This window comes from Bos javanicus, chromosome 17 (assembly GCF_032452875.1).
Source record: "Bos javanicus breed banteng chromosome 17, ARS-OSU_banteng_1.0, whole genome shotgun sequence".
Lineage (NCBI taxonomy): Eukaryota > Metazoa > Chordata > Mammalia > Artiodactyla > Bovidae > Bos > Bos javanicus.
This window is the reverse complement of record NC_083884.1, coordinates 5624565-5639714: the sequence shown is the minus strand read 5'-3', so window position 1 is coordinate 5639714 and position 15150 is coordinate 5624565. Positions and strand designations below refer to the sequence as shown.

At 44.4% G+C, this 15150-nt stretch overlaps 1 non-coding gene across 1 annotated transcript; it reads right to left on the bottom strand.

The window, feature by feature from the left end:
* Positions 1-7961: 7961 nt before the first annotated feature.
* On the bottom strand, positions 7962-8034 carry TRNAE-UUC (transfer RNA glutamic acid (anticodon UUC)). Its single transcript has one exon. It is a non-coding gene; the product is annotated as a tRNA-Glu (tRNA).
* Between the last annotated feature and the right edge of the window lie 7116 nt (positions 8035-15150).

The following is a 15150-nucleotide window of genomic DNA, read 5'->3' as shown; positions in this document are numbered from 1 at the left end:
GTTAGTATCCCACTGCACCTTCCCATTTATACCATATTTAACTGTGCATTTTCTCCTCATCCGCTTATGGACCATCAGCTAATTCTGTCACCTATCTTTTCAGTAGTTAATAGCATGTTAATATTTTTTGAAAGAACAATGTATAAAATGTGAACAGGCGAAGGCTATTTTTAAAAAATTTTATTGGAGTATAGTTGTTTTACAATGTTGTATTAGTTTCTGCTGTTGGAGAAGACTCTTGAGAGTCCCTTGGACTGCAAGGAGATCCAACCAGTCCATTCTAAAGGAGATCAGCCCTGGGATTTCTTTGGAAGGAATGATGCTAAAGCTGAAACTCCAATCCTTTGGCCACCTGATGCGAAGAGCTGACTCATTTGAAAAGACTCTGATGCTGGGAGGGATTGGGGGCAGGAGGCAAAGGGGACGACAGAGGATGAGATGGCTGGATGGCATCACCGACTCGATGGACGTGAGTTTGAATGAACTCCGGGAGATGGTGATGGACAGGGAGGCCTGACGTGCTGCAGTCCATGGGGTTGCAAAGAGTCAGACACAACTGAGCGACTGATCTGAACTGAACTGAACTATAACAAAATGAGTCGGTTATACATATACATCCATCCCCTCTTTCTTGGATTCCCTTCCCATCTATGTTACCACAAAGCACTGAATACAGTTCGCTGTGCTATACAATAGGTAGGGAGGACTGTTTAAACTTCCAAAGATGTTTAGAAGTCTCCACTGTTTGGAGCCCTTAGATGTATAATTGTTTGAGACTGTAAGTCACTAAGATGATTTTAAGTAACAGTGCTCGCCACAAACTAACCTACAAGGCGACAGAGTTGTTGATTTGTATATTTGTTGGGAATGTTTAATTGAAGATCAAGAATGTTGGTGGAAATGGCCACTGAAGAGTCGATCAAAGCTCATGAAAGGGGACTCACCTGGTGGTCCAGTGGGTAAGACTCCAAGCTCCCAGTGCAGGGCCCCAGGTTTGATCCTTGATGGGGGAACTAGATCCCACACACTACAACCAAGACCACGCAAAGCAATGAAGACCCAGGGCAACCAAAATTAACAACAAAGCGCATGACTGTCCATAAGGATTCAGAACTCTCCTCTGCTGGTGCTTATGGGAAGAGATAATGTCCAGAAAGGTGTTAGCCAAGGCTGCTCTTGGTCCATTATCAGTCGTAAAAAAGAAATCATTTGATCTGACAAGTGACAGGAATGGATTGAGATAAAATATCCAAACATGTAGGATTCTCTCAGAGTTGAGGATCCTTTCCTGGTTTATGAAGAATGCATTTTCTACAAACGTCTGGTTTATAACTCCCTTGAATGTTGTAAAGATTAGTCTGTGTTAGTAAAGAGCTTTTGAAATAAAAAGCGATGTAAAGCAAAAAATAAAATAAAAACAAAATCTGGTTTGAATTCCTTCATTTTGAGAAATTGGTAAGCAGTTTAAAAATCACATAGTGTGAATTAGCCAGTCTATTTGAATAGTTTGAAGGAAAGCAGTCTTCAGTAAGTGACATGATGGAACTCTACACTATTCTTTTATTTAATAAAAATAAGTGTGCAAAATTTTGATTGTCCATTATTATGGTAGAAATGGACAGGGATATATTTACCACTTGAATGAATTAGGTATCTGTGGTAATAGCAGTAGATTAGCATGTATCTGCTATATGCAGGAGTGGCTTCCCAGGTGGCGCTAGTTATCAAGAACCTGCCTACCATTGCCGGAGACATAAGAGACGTGGGTTTGATTCAGGAAGACGCAGGTTTGGGTCAGGAAGATCCCCTGGAGAAGAGCATGGCAACCTACTCCAGTATCTCCAGTATTCTTGCCTGGAGAATCCCATAGACAGAGGAGCCTGGTGGGCTTCAGTCCACAGGGTCTCAGAAAGCCAGACACGACTGAAGTGACTGAGCAGGCACACAGAGACTGGTGAAGGAAGGAAATAGGTCAGATTCAACACTGAGGCTGGGGAACGCTGGGCTGAGACACCAAGCGGGCCTTCCAGAGCCTCTCAACTTTTCCTTTTTTTATTGGAGTATAGTTGATTTACAAAGCTGTGTTTGTTTCTGTGGTACAACAAAGTGAATCCGTCACACACATATATACACGCACTGGTTTTTTGGATTCTTTTCTCATATAGGTCATTACAGAGTATTGAGTAGAGTTCCCTGTGCTCTACCGTAGGCCCTTGTTAATTACCTATTTTATATATAGTAGTGTGTATACGACAATCCTGTCCCCCAATTTATCCCTCCCCGTTCCCCCTCCTCGTAATCATAGGTTCATTTTCTACATCTGTGACTCTATTTCTGTCTTATAAATAAATGCACTATTTTCACTGTTTTTTTAGATTCCACATGTAAGCAATATCGTATGATATTTGTACGTATGATTATCGTATGATATTTTTTTAGATTCCATGTGTAAGCAATATCGTATGATATTTGTCTTTCTCAGCCTTCCGTTTAAATGAAATAATCCCCACAGCAGAAGGGCGCGTGTGCCTGTGTGTGGTGCACGAAAAGCTGTCACCCCAGGGAGCAAAGACGTCCAGACCAAGAACACGAGCTGAGCGGAGCCTACAAAGGGCAGGCCAAGAGCAAACCCAGGCTGTTCTCACCCTTCAGGGACATCTGAGCAGGAGAGGAGATTTGTTTTAAGGTAGGACTAAAACTAGAAGTTGTAAACATCCTCTCTGCTTCTCTGAGAGCTCAGGGGAACAGCTGAACACAGAGCAGAGAATGAGCCGCGAACGAGGGGCAGAGGAGAATTTCCTGGATAACAGGTGGCCCTGCAGGCTCTTGCGGTGCGTGTGCTGCCGGAGGAAACACTTGCCTTCTGCTCCACACGTAGGCTTACTGGCCCATGACAGAAATACGGCTGACAGAGATTCTGCTCTTAAAGGAGCACTTTGGGCAACTGCAGGTGGAAAAAGAAAATTAATGAAATGTCTTCATGCAAGGAAATAACCATTTTGACAATGACAAGCACGGATGAGGAACGGCATGAAGCCTGGTCAGGGATTACTTAATGAAAACATCCAGGGCAAGAAAAGGAGAAGAGGCTGCCAGGTCACAGACACAGTGACCTCAGTGTGATCCTCCCCAAGGAGGGATTTAAAGTTAACCCCAGAACCGTTCGGGATATTTTTGTATGTTCCTACACATTTTGATTGGGTCAACTATTTGTGTCAACCATTGGGTTGAGTATTTGGTTACCTCTATATTGTTAGTTGCCAGAGTATGAGCTCAATCAATCTCAACTTATTGGGGGGGGAGGTCTTTATAAAAGAACTCAATTAAAAAAAAAAAAAAACCAACCTGAGGCTTTGTTAAAGAAAGAAACTGTCCTCCACGATGCCAATTTTAATGCAGTCGAGGTTCCAGAGTCGGCAGGCCATGTCAGCACCATCCCTTAGACTCTGTGCGGTCCACAACTTTTTGGCACAGGGACCAGTTTCATGAAAGACAATTTTTCCATGCATGGGGGTGAGGGCATGTTTTCAGGATGATTCAAGCACATTACCCTTATTGCACATTTTGTTTCTGTCATTATATCAGCTCCACCTCAGATCCTCTGGCATTAGGTCCCAGAGGTTGGAGACCCCTCCCCTAGAGAACAGGAGTAGGAGGGCCTTGTTCCTGTCAAGGTGAGCTTTATTCCACACTTGCAGAACTGGATGTTAATGGAGCAATGATCCTAAAGAGAGGGGTTGAAGAAATAAGGAAAAGGACCAATGGCACGTTCTTACTTTGCCACCTCCCTGACGTTCATCTTTTATCTTTTCAAAGACTGTGTTTGTTCACCAGGTTGCAGCCTCTCCAGACCACTGGTCGCCACTGCTGGGGATGGCTCTGAAGGTATCGCCATTCATTCCGAGGACTGGTGACTGAGGTGAAAGTCAGGACACTGGACTGGACTTCATGGTCTGTCCTGGCAACCAGCTGAGTGACCTGCTCTAGCCTCCTGATTGGGTCACAGCGCTCCGTGGTCTAGTCCTGCAGACAGCATTCTCCCCCTCAGACCCAGAACCTTCTCTGGCTTGACTCTACCCACCCTTACTTTCTGTGGCTCCTCGACTCCTAAACTCACCCAGAGATCCTCTTGTGGGCCTGTTTACAAGAAAGTCTCTCTCAGCGGCAAAGGACTTCAGACATTTCTCTGCTCCACGTATGTTCCCTCCCCCCATACCTACCTATCCAAGTCCAGTGCCTCTGAGGCCAAGTCAAATCCTGAGCTCACATGGAACCCCCATGAGAACCCTCAGCACTATTTCCTCTGTCCTCCAGAGTGATTCATGTGTCTCTCCTGCCTCTCCTTGGTTGTGGTTCCTCAAAGGAGAGATCAACTCCTCTGTGCCACAGCCCATAAGAGAGTGCCTTGTTGAGTCTACTGAATTGCTTTGAACGAAATCATTCTAAACTTTTATTAAACAATATCACTGGGATATGTGTAAAAGAACTTCTGTTTAGGTTATTTAATATATAGAGAGCTCATTCTGTTTAGTGTTTTAAAAAAATTCTTTGTTGAAAGCCTTATTGTATAGCACAATGAACCATACTCAATAGTGCAATAACTTATAAGGGGAACGAATTTGAAATAGTATATAAGTGTGTGTGTGTGTGTGTATACATATACATGTATATATAATACTGAGTCACTTCGCTATATGCTTGAAACTAACACAGTGTTGTGAATCAGCTATGGAAAGTGACAGTGAAGTCGCTCAGTCGTGTCCGACTCTTTTCGACCCCATGGACTGTAGCCCACCAGGCTCCTCTGTCCATGGGATTCTCCAGGCAAGAGTACTGGAATGGGTTGTCATTTCCTTCTCCAGGGGATCTTCCCTAACCCAGGGACTGAATCCGGGTCTCCCGAAGGCAGACACTTTACCCTCTGAGCCACCAGGGAAGCCCCGAATAGTTGATTGAAATCAACTATACTTCAATAAAAATTCCTTTGAGATATAATTCACATACTATACAATTCACCTATTTAAAGTGTACAATTCAGTGTTTTTAGTATATTTACAGGGTTGTTCTATCATCCCCACCATCTAATTTTAGAACAGTTTTATTTCTCCAAAAAGAAACCCTGTGCCCATTAACTATCACTCCCACCCCCTTCTTCCTCCAGCCCCTGGCTACTGCTAATCAACATTCTGTCTCTATAGATTTTCCTATCCTGGACGTTTTACTTGTATGGAATGATAAAATATATGGTGCTTTGCGATCTAGTCTTATGTCATTGAAACATTCAGAGATTTTCCTTTTTAAAAAGATAGGCAAAAATAAATAAATAAATAAAGATCAGCTCCTTTAAATAAACCTCAGGCAAGATCCACCCTGGAAGGGAGAAATCATCAATCAGGCAGGAGGAGCACTGAATGACCTTTTTAAGGCTATTTATATTTCACAGCAAATAGCAACACCATCACACAAATAAACGACTCTTACTGACGGGGAAGACGCTTTTGTTGTTGTTCAGTCGCTAAGTCACGTCCGGCTCTTTGTGATCCCATGGACTGCAGCATGACTGGCTTCCCTATCCTTCATCATCTCCCAGAATTTGTTCAAAGTCCTGTCCATTGAGTGAGTGATGCTGTCTAACCATCTCATCCTCTGTCGTCCCCTTCTCCTTTTGCCTTCAGTCTTTCTCAGAATCAGAGTCTTTTCCAATGAGTCTGCTCTTCGCATCAGGTGGCCAAAGTATGGGAGCTTCAGCTTCAGCAATAGTCCTTCCAATGAATAATCAGGTTGATTTTCTTTTGGATTGACTGGTTTGATCTCCTTGCAGTCCAGGGGACTCTCAAGAGTCCTCCAGCACCACAATTTGAAAGTATCAATTCTTCAGTGCTCGGCCTTCTTCATGGACCAACTGGAAGACACTTCAGGCGAATGTAAAGCATCACGCTGTCCTCTGCCAAGACTGGCTCTCGTCTCTGGAGTCTGCAGATCCTCCAGCATACCCTGCCTGGAGCTTTTGCGAAAGGCCTAAAATTGACTATATACCTTTTCATGAATAGGATGATGTGCAGTTTTTCAATAATGAATAAAGTTTCCTTCATCATATTAAAGAAACAAGTGTAAACCTTTATTACTAGTTTCATGAATCCCAAGATGCACATTTTCTCACATCTAAAGATTCTTTCAGTTGGGGTGTACCTTGTGGCAGTGGTGAAGAAGCTGTCTTTGCTGGCACAAGCACAAACCTGTCACAGCTGTTCATGGGGCATCTCAGTTGAGAGGTGTGCCTGGTTGTCACCACCTATGCTGAGTCCCCAGGCCACTTACAATGTCTTCAGAAATTCCCTCTATGATTTGACAGTAGCATTCTACATAACCATGGCTCCCGACCACACAGAGGATGACGTTACATGAAGAAACACAGATATTGTTGATTGAGGATTAAAAAGTGATTCAGAAGACTCTGTAGGCAAAAAAGTTTTAGGAACACGCTAACCTGCTATTTTTCTTTTTATATACGCACAAGAATAACATGTGACTTTTTAAAGAAATCTGGGTCTGAGTATGTCTAAAGGAGCATTTCCAAACCGATTTTTTTAAGCTTGTGTCAGAGTTTAATTAGCAGGTATTTGTTTCTTTCTTAATGGTACATAAAATAATGATACATTTTACAATCTGAAATTGTTTCATAAATTCCATCTGTTCCTGTTGTGTTAGCCCATTCCATTCCATATCTTTTTGAACGAGAGGAGAGTTTGAGAAACGGACCGAGTTCTTGGCCAGCCAGCGGCGCTAGAAGAATGAGTCTTACGTAGGAACTTTGCAGGTGGCTTCTCATGCCCCCGTGCTTGTACACAGAGCAACAACAAAAATCCTGCTAGAGACATGCAAGCCAGGATGCACAAGATCCAAGTGGGCTTTTAGTTTTCAGAGTGCTGGCCGGCAGCCTGGAGACGCTCTATAAGCTCCCGGAATCCTCCAGAGGATTGCAGAAGTCCATAAACTACAGGCTGACATCATCCTTGTCTGGGCAAAGACAGGCCAGCCGCCACCCAAGCACAGCCTTTCAGAATCTCTAATGAATTAATCACCGTAAAGCAGAGCGGGAGAGGAACCAGCTCACGCTGACACCCCTCCTCAGCCCAGCTTCCACCTCCCAGCCACCAATTAACTTTACAGTCGCATCTGCCTCTCCTGCCAAGCTCTCCCATGAAGGAATTTATCACCTTCTGTTCTGCTTTTCTTCCTAAATGTGATTCAGAAACCAACAGTATCATTTAAAAAGGCACTTTCAGCCAATCCAATTATGCTCCCAAGCACCTTTCCATGGAATGAGAGAGCTCTTCTGAGTTTCCTTTTGTGGCCTTATTAACGATGCTGGCGCAGAAGCTCACTGCTAACTGGGGCCAAGGATAATAAGAAACACTTGTTCTGTGCTGGGCACTGTTCTGAGGGCTTCGTACATGTTACCTCATCTAATTCTCACGAGAATCCTGTGAGGCAAGGACACATGTCATGGATGAGGAAAGCGAGGCACCCAGCTCCAGACAGAAGAGATGAGGGTTGAGCCCAAGCAAGGGGCCCCAGAGTCCATGCTTCTTCTTTTTCTGTTTTTGGCTGTGCCTTGTGGCATGTGCCCTGTACGGTTTGATTTGCCACATAATAACATTCTAATGTGGGGAAGGCGATGGCACCCCACTCCAGCACTCTTGCCTGGAAAATCATGGACGGAGGAGCCTGGTAGGCTGCACTCCATGGGGTCGCTAGAGTTGGACACGACTGAGCGACTCCACTTTCGCTTTCCACTTTCATGCATTGGAGAAGGAAATGGCAACCCACTCCAGTGTTCTTCCCTGGAGAATCCTAGGGACAGGGGAGCCTGATGGGCTGCAGTCCGTGGGGTCACGAAGAGTCAGACACGACTGAGCGACTTCCCTTTCCCTTTCCCTTTGTGGCATGTGGGATCTTGGTTCCCTGGGCAGGGATCAAACCTGTGCCCCCTGCATTGAAAGTGCAGAGTCTTAGCCACTGGACCGCCAGGGAAGTCCCCAGAGTCCACACTTCTGAAACATAGTCAAATTCCTCTTTGTCTTTTTGTAAGCAAAGAATGGGAGGCTTTGCTGGTCCTGTGGTTTTCACACCTTTAAAATCTGTCTTCCTTAGAACTCAATATATAAAGGACACCACCAGGGATGCCCTGCTTGAGAGAGAGGCAAGGCCCTGTAGGCACTGGCCCAGTCTGGCCTGCGTCCAACCCCTGAGGTGGCCTGGGGCATTTCCTGGGACCCCAGGGCTTCTGGAAAACCTCGATCTCAAGGCCTCTATTATAGACAAGTTACCCAAGATCTCAGGGGAGACACTCCCTGCCCCAGGCGGCCAAGCGTGTCTCAGGCAGACGCTGGGCCAGCCCTGCGCTCCTGCCGGGCTCCCGGCTTGCTGCCCCCCGGGCGAGCTGCCTCCGCATGTCAGTTCGCGCTGGCCTCGCTGCACTTTATATGAGGACAGATGTGCTCATCGCGTAGAGTTCAAGTGTGAGCAATGCGGTCATCCTGCTCCTACTTAGCAATCCTTTCTCTGGAAAGATCTGGGGCAGATGCTCAGAGACTTAAACATGACCTCCCAGACAGCAGTGGCGGGCTTGCAGGGCAGTACCCCAGAGCAGGGCAGTACCCCAGAGCAGAGCGGTACCCCAGAGCAGAGCGGTACCCCAGAGCAGGCCAGCAGGATAACTCTGCTCTGGACTTCATCTCAATTGGTCTTATCTTCAGCAAATATTTTTTTTAGAATAAGTGGTTTGTGTGTTTTTTTTTTTTCTTAAGATTTTTTGATGTGGACCATTTTTCTAAAGTCTTTATTGAATTCGTACAGTCCTTTTTGTGGCCACAAGCGTGTGTGATCTTAGCTCCCTGATCAGGGATCAGACCTGCTCTCCTTGAAGTAGAAGGCGAAGAAGTCTTAACCACTGGACCGCCAGGGAAGTCCCTTCAAGGGAATTTCTTGTCTGGCTGTTACTATTATTTCATCCCAGATTTTGTTTGGAAGTCTAGCCTTCTGACCTATCCCTGCTGCTGCTGCTGCTAAGTCGCTTCAGTCGTGTCCGACTCTGTGCGACCCCATAGATGGCAGCCCACCAGGCTCCCCTGTCCCTGGGATTCTCCAGGCAAGAACACTGGAGTGGGTGACCTGTCCCTAATAAGATGCTAATACTGCAGTCACTTCAGTCATATCTGACTCTTTGTGACCCCATGGACTGTAGCCCGTCAGGCTCCTCTGTCCGTGGGATTCTCTAGGCAAGAGTACTGGAGTGGGTTGCCAGGGGATCATCCCAACCCAGGGATCACACGCTTGTGTCTCACGTCTCCTGCATTGGCAGGTGGGCTCTTTACCACTAGTGCCACCTGCGAAGTCCCTAGTAAGATCGGGGACAGAAATCCAAAACCACCAGAGACACTGTGAAGGACTCATTCACGTTGATAGTATCTCCTTTTCTGGGAGTATAAATCCTCAACTTCTTCTGTATGGATCACTTTGTATTTGCAGAGAGCCCACAAAGCATCATTGTTTGTGAAAGCGTTGCTGCTTGAAAATGAATCTGTGTCCTTTCCTTGAAAATAAATCTGGTCCTTCCTTCACAGCAGGCACTATCAAGACCTTTCCCTAGGGCTCAATCCAGACAGATGGAATCATTGGCCATGAAGTAATAGTAACACACAATTACCTCTCTGTATTTTTAAGTTCATAGAGGAATGATTCTTTGATTGCAACACTTTCTTTTGTGTTAACTGAACATTTGCCACCTGACCTGGTCATATAACAATTTTTTCAGAACTCTGATTATGTGCATAAAAAATGCAGCCCTGTACCCCTTTCTGGCTTTCTCTGATACTGTTTCGATAACTTCGGGAGTATAATACATTTACATGAGTGAGTGAAAGGTGTTCAGTTGTGTCCGACTCTTTGCAAAGCCATGGAATGTAGCCTCCCAGGCTCTGCTGTCCATGGAATTCTCCACCCAAGAATACTGGAGTGGGTAGCCATTCCCTTCTCCAGTGGATCTTCCTGATCCAGGGATGGAACTCTGGTTTCCCGCATCGTGTAGGATAGAATTTAAAAGAAAAAAAAGAAATTCAGTTTTTGCTCCATACAGATTTTAAAAGTTATATTTTCCTCTCTGTGAATAGATACATTATGTTTGCTGCTGCTGCTTTTGCTAAGTCGCTTCAGTCGTGTCTGACTCTTTAGTCGGATGCAATTACAGTATTACCTTCTGCAACTTCAGGCATCTTCAGATATGTCTGTCTTCATCTTTTTTATCCTTGGCCAAATTATTTACACTCACACTTAATTCTCCCTGGAAAGAATGCCGTATTAATCATTAAGAAATATGAATTCCCTCTCATTCTGGCTTGAGATTGGGGAGCTTTGAGCCATAACTTGGAAAATTGTGGACAAAGTGAGCTGCTCAGTTTTGAAAGACATGATCATGTAGGAGGACAATCCCTCGACTTCATGTCGAGGTGGTTGTCTTCTTGGCCCTCGCCCAAACCTTGAGTCAGTAGTCTGGAGCTGAAAACAGCAGTGAGTAAACATTTTTTGTCTGGATGTAACCAAGTGTAAAAGGAAAAAAAAATACCATCCTTCATAAGATATTCTACTAACAATAAATACTATTAGAATTGCCTCATTTCTTCCAATCATTCTTAATGCAATGCCTCTTAAGTGGAGCATTTTCAAAATACAGATGTACAGTTTCCACTTAAGACCTACTAGGTCAGAATCTTTGGGGATGTGACCAAGCAGTGTGTCAAAAAACTTCACAGTATTTTTTTTCTTTTTTTTTTGCTCTGCCTACCTAATTGGCTAAGAATGACTTTTTTCAAATGGTTTATTTTTGTATTGTAATTTTAAAATTTTGCAATGTACAACATGGTGACTATAACACTGCTATGTGATACATAGAAAAACTGTTAAGAGAATAAATCCCAAGTTATCACAAGGAGAAATGTTTCCCTTTCTGCTCATTTCTTTCAATTGTATCTATATGAGAAGATGGATGTTAGCCAAACCTATGGTGGTAATCGTTTTGCAATATATGTAAATCAAACCATCATGCTGTAAGCCTTAAACTTCATATGGTAATGCATGACAATTTATTTCTCAATAAAACTGGAAAAAGTTTAAAGCCAAATTTAAAGTTCCAAGAGGAATGTTTTACAATGTTTTATTGATTTCACTAATGGCAAAATTAATTTGGCTGGTTAAAATGGCACAATTCCAAAGGATGATTTGAAGGGTAAAGTTGACAGCAAATGATACTTGAGGGAAGGCAGATGAAAAGTTGGGGGACTTCACTAAGTTTCAGTTTGAAGGCAGCACTGTCGGTGGGGGTTAAAAACTCTTACCACCTGCTGCTGGCTGTGTGCGGTGACTTGGTCCCAAGCCAGCAGCAGACAGGTGGAGAGGCCTCTCCATCACCAGATACTGACATGGCCGGGCCACCAGCGGCAGTCTTGAGTGTGGAGGCCAAGCCCTGGGCGGGCTCAGCAGGGCCTCTGCCCCGTGGGAGGGCCTCTCTCCTGGGAGGACCTCTGAAGCCTTGGGGCCTGCCAACTGTCCATGGTGTGGGCCTCCCAAAGCTGCTGTCCCCAGAGTATCAGTGGTGCAAGGATGAGAAGTGGTTCAACAAAGTATAAAAGGTAGGCTGGGCTGTACCAAATGGAGGGTAATATATTGTAATTTCATGTCTATGAAGTCATTTCACACAAAGAGCATTTTCTCCTGGGGGAAACGATACCCTTTCAAAATGGCAAAGCCTAAAATAAGAAGGACTCACAATAGGCTAAATTTACTTTGAGGTATGGTTTTCTTTAACCATAGATGCAGAGGCCCATCGTGAGTAGCTTGTAAAATCCACCACCGTGAGCATTCATGCATTGGCTCTGCTGATTGTACAAATACATAGTAATGCACTGCCTCTCCAGGGGCAGGCTGCAGCCTGACGTTTGCACAGCCAGCAGAAACAATTTCTTGCAGGAGATAGACTTCCATTGTTTAGCAGTATGCCTTCCAAGGGGGCTGCACCCTCAGCCACACACGACGTGGCTGCCCTCCGCCTGGCTGCCTCCCTTCAAATTAATGGGCAGCTAGCAGATAATCAATGCCTTTTATACAAGATGGCAGAGGAGATTCTGTAGGTCTCTGTATTGGGAATATTTATCATGTGAGGCAGACATGAGCATTAAAAAAAAATGTTGGTTTTTCTTGATTATCAAAGTAAATCATGTTCAATACAGAAATGTTGAAAAATAGGAAACCTTGAAAAAGAAAAGAATCATTTTTAATCCATTTGAAGATAGCCATTCAAATATTTTAGTGTACTCTGCAGCCTCTTACAGAGCTAGCGTCACAGCCTGTACTCAGTTGGTAGCCTGCCTGCTGTCTCATCTAATAGAATACTGTGCGTGCTGAATGCTTGTGTGTGAAAGTGGCTCAGATGTGTCTGACTCTTTGTGACCCCATGGATATCAGCCCATGGAATTCTCCAGGCCAGAGTACTGGAGTGGGGAGCCTTTCCCTTCTCCAGGGGGTCTTCCTAATCCAGGATTCGAACTGGGGTCTCTGCATCACAGGCAGATTCTTTACCGGCTAAGCTATAAGCTCAATATAAGCTATAAGCTCCTTTTTTTGTGTGATGATGTAAGATTTTTCAGTGAATCGCCTATGTAATTTTTAGTCTACTTTCTGATTATTTCTTTCAGGTAGATTTCTAGAAGTGGAATTTCTAGATCAAAGGATAGAAATGAACATCATGGCATTTAAACAAATGTTTTCTGGGTAAATTGGAAGACACACCATTGTGATAACTGGTTGTGTGCCGTGGTTTCTGGATCAGGGAAAAAACACCTGTCATCAGTTTTTCACATTCAACACTTTTTTGACATTGGGTTAGGGTTAGGTTGGGCTTCCCTCATAGCTCAATTGGTAAAGAATCCTGCAGTGCAGGAGACCCGGGTTCAATTCCTGGGTCAGGAAGATCCCCTGGAGAAGGAAATGCAACCCACTCCAGGATTCTTGCCTGGAAAATCCCATGGACAGAGGAGCCTGACAGGCTACAGTCCGTGGGGTTGCAAGAGTCAGACACGACCTAGCAACCAAACAACTACTACGAGGGTTAGGTTAGGGTTAGGCTTAGGGGCTTCCCAAGTGGCTCTAGTGGAAAAGAACCTGCCTGTCGATGCAGGAGACATGAGATGTGGGTTCGACCCCTGGGATGGGAAAATCCCCTGGGGGAAGGCATGGCAACCCACTCCAGTATTCTTACCTGGAGGATCCCCATTGACAGACTCTACAGTCCGTAGGGTCACAGAGTCAGACACAACTGAAGTGACTTAGTGCGCACAGCACAGGGGGGTTGCTGCTTCCTCTAGGGGAGAGCTGACCGAGTGACAGGACCCAACTAGCTTCTTTTAAGGCTGCAGACTTCTCATCCCATCAACAAGATCTCTTGCTGTATGCGTTCTAGTAGGATTCAAAATGAGTCTGGCCATGACTGGAGGGTGAAAGAAGAAAGTATTTGCATCTTTATCCCCTTGTCTGCTTCTTGAAGAATTGCTATGGGTTGGCTGCATCCTTTTTAAAAATTTTATCTGCAGTCTTTAAACTCTGATAATAATAATAAAAAAAACACATACCATTTTCCTTTCTAACCATTTGTAGTTGTAAAATTCAGTGATATTAAGTGCGTTCACGCTATACCGTCACTATTATATATTTCAAGAACTTGTTCATCAAACACAAATTCCATACTCATTAAGCAATAACTCTTCATCATACCCTCCCCCTGGTAACCTTTATTCTACTTTTCATATCAATGAATTTGCTTCCTTTAGGTAAGTCTTAGAAGGGGAATCATCCAGTGTTTGTCCTTTTGTGTCTGGCTTATCTCACACTCTCACGCAGCAAAATGTCTTCAAGGTTCATGCCTGCCACAGCATGTACTGGAATTTCATTCCTTTTTTAAAGTTGAATAGTATTCCACTGTCTGGCTATCCCGCGTTTTATTGACCCACTCATCTGTTGTTGGGCATGTGAGTTGTTTCTGCCTTTTGGCTGCAGTGAATCATGCTGCTGTGGGCATGGCTGTGCATGGCGTGCATCCTTTCTGAAGGCTACAGATCCTGTCTGGCGGTCCTGTCCACAGAGCTACCCCCTGTTCCAGGAACACTCTCTATTCTTCACCCTCTAGGATCCCTGCTGTTGCTAGACTTGGGTTCTGCATCACGTCTGGTGGGCTTCCCTACACCCTACTCATGTTTTGGTAATTCTTCTCTTTATTAATTTTTCTTCAAATTACTCAGCTTGAGTGTGACATCTATTCCCTGCCAGATTTGACTTTCACTAAATGTGGAACTGAACTGAAATGTGGAAAATTCTGAAAGAGATGGGCATACCAGACCACCTGACCTGCCTCTTGAGAAATCTGTATGCAGGTCAGGAAGCAACAGTTAGAACTGGACATGGAACAATAGACTCGTTCCAAATAGGAAAAGATGTACATCAAGGCTGTATACTGTCACCCTGCTTATTTAACTTTTTTAACTTAAGCATGATGCAGAGTACATCATGAGAAACGCTGGGCTGGAAGAAGCACAAGCTGGAATCAAGATTGCCAGGAGAAATATCAATAACCTCAGATATGCAGATGACACCACCCTTATGGCAGAAAGTGAAGAACTAAAGAGCCTCTTGATGAATGTGAAAGAGAGTGGAAAAGTTAGCTTAAAGCTCCACATTCAGAAAAAGAAGATCATGGCATCCAGTCCCATCACTTCATGGCAAATGGATGGGGAAACAGTGGAAACAGTGGCTAAAGAACCACACTGGAGCTAAAGAACCAATACTTTGGCCACCTGATGCGAAGAGCCGACTCATTAGAAAAGACTCTGATGCTGAGAAAGGTTGAGGGCAAGAGAAGAAGGGGATGATAGAGGATGAGATGGTTGGATGGCATCACCGACTCAATGGACATGAGTTTGAGTGGGTTCCAAGAGATAGACTTTATTTTTCTGGGCTCCAAAATCACTGCAGATGGCGATTGCAGCAATGAAATTAAAAGACGCTTACTCCTTGGAAGGAAAGTTATGAACAACCTAGACAGCA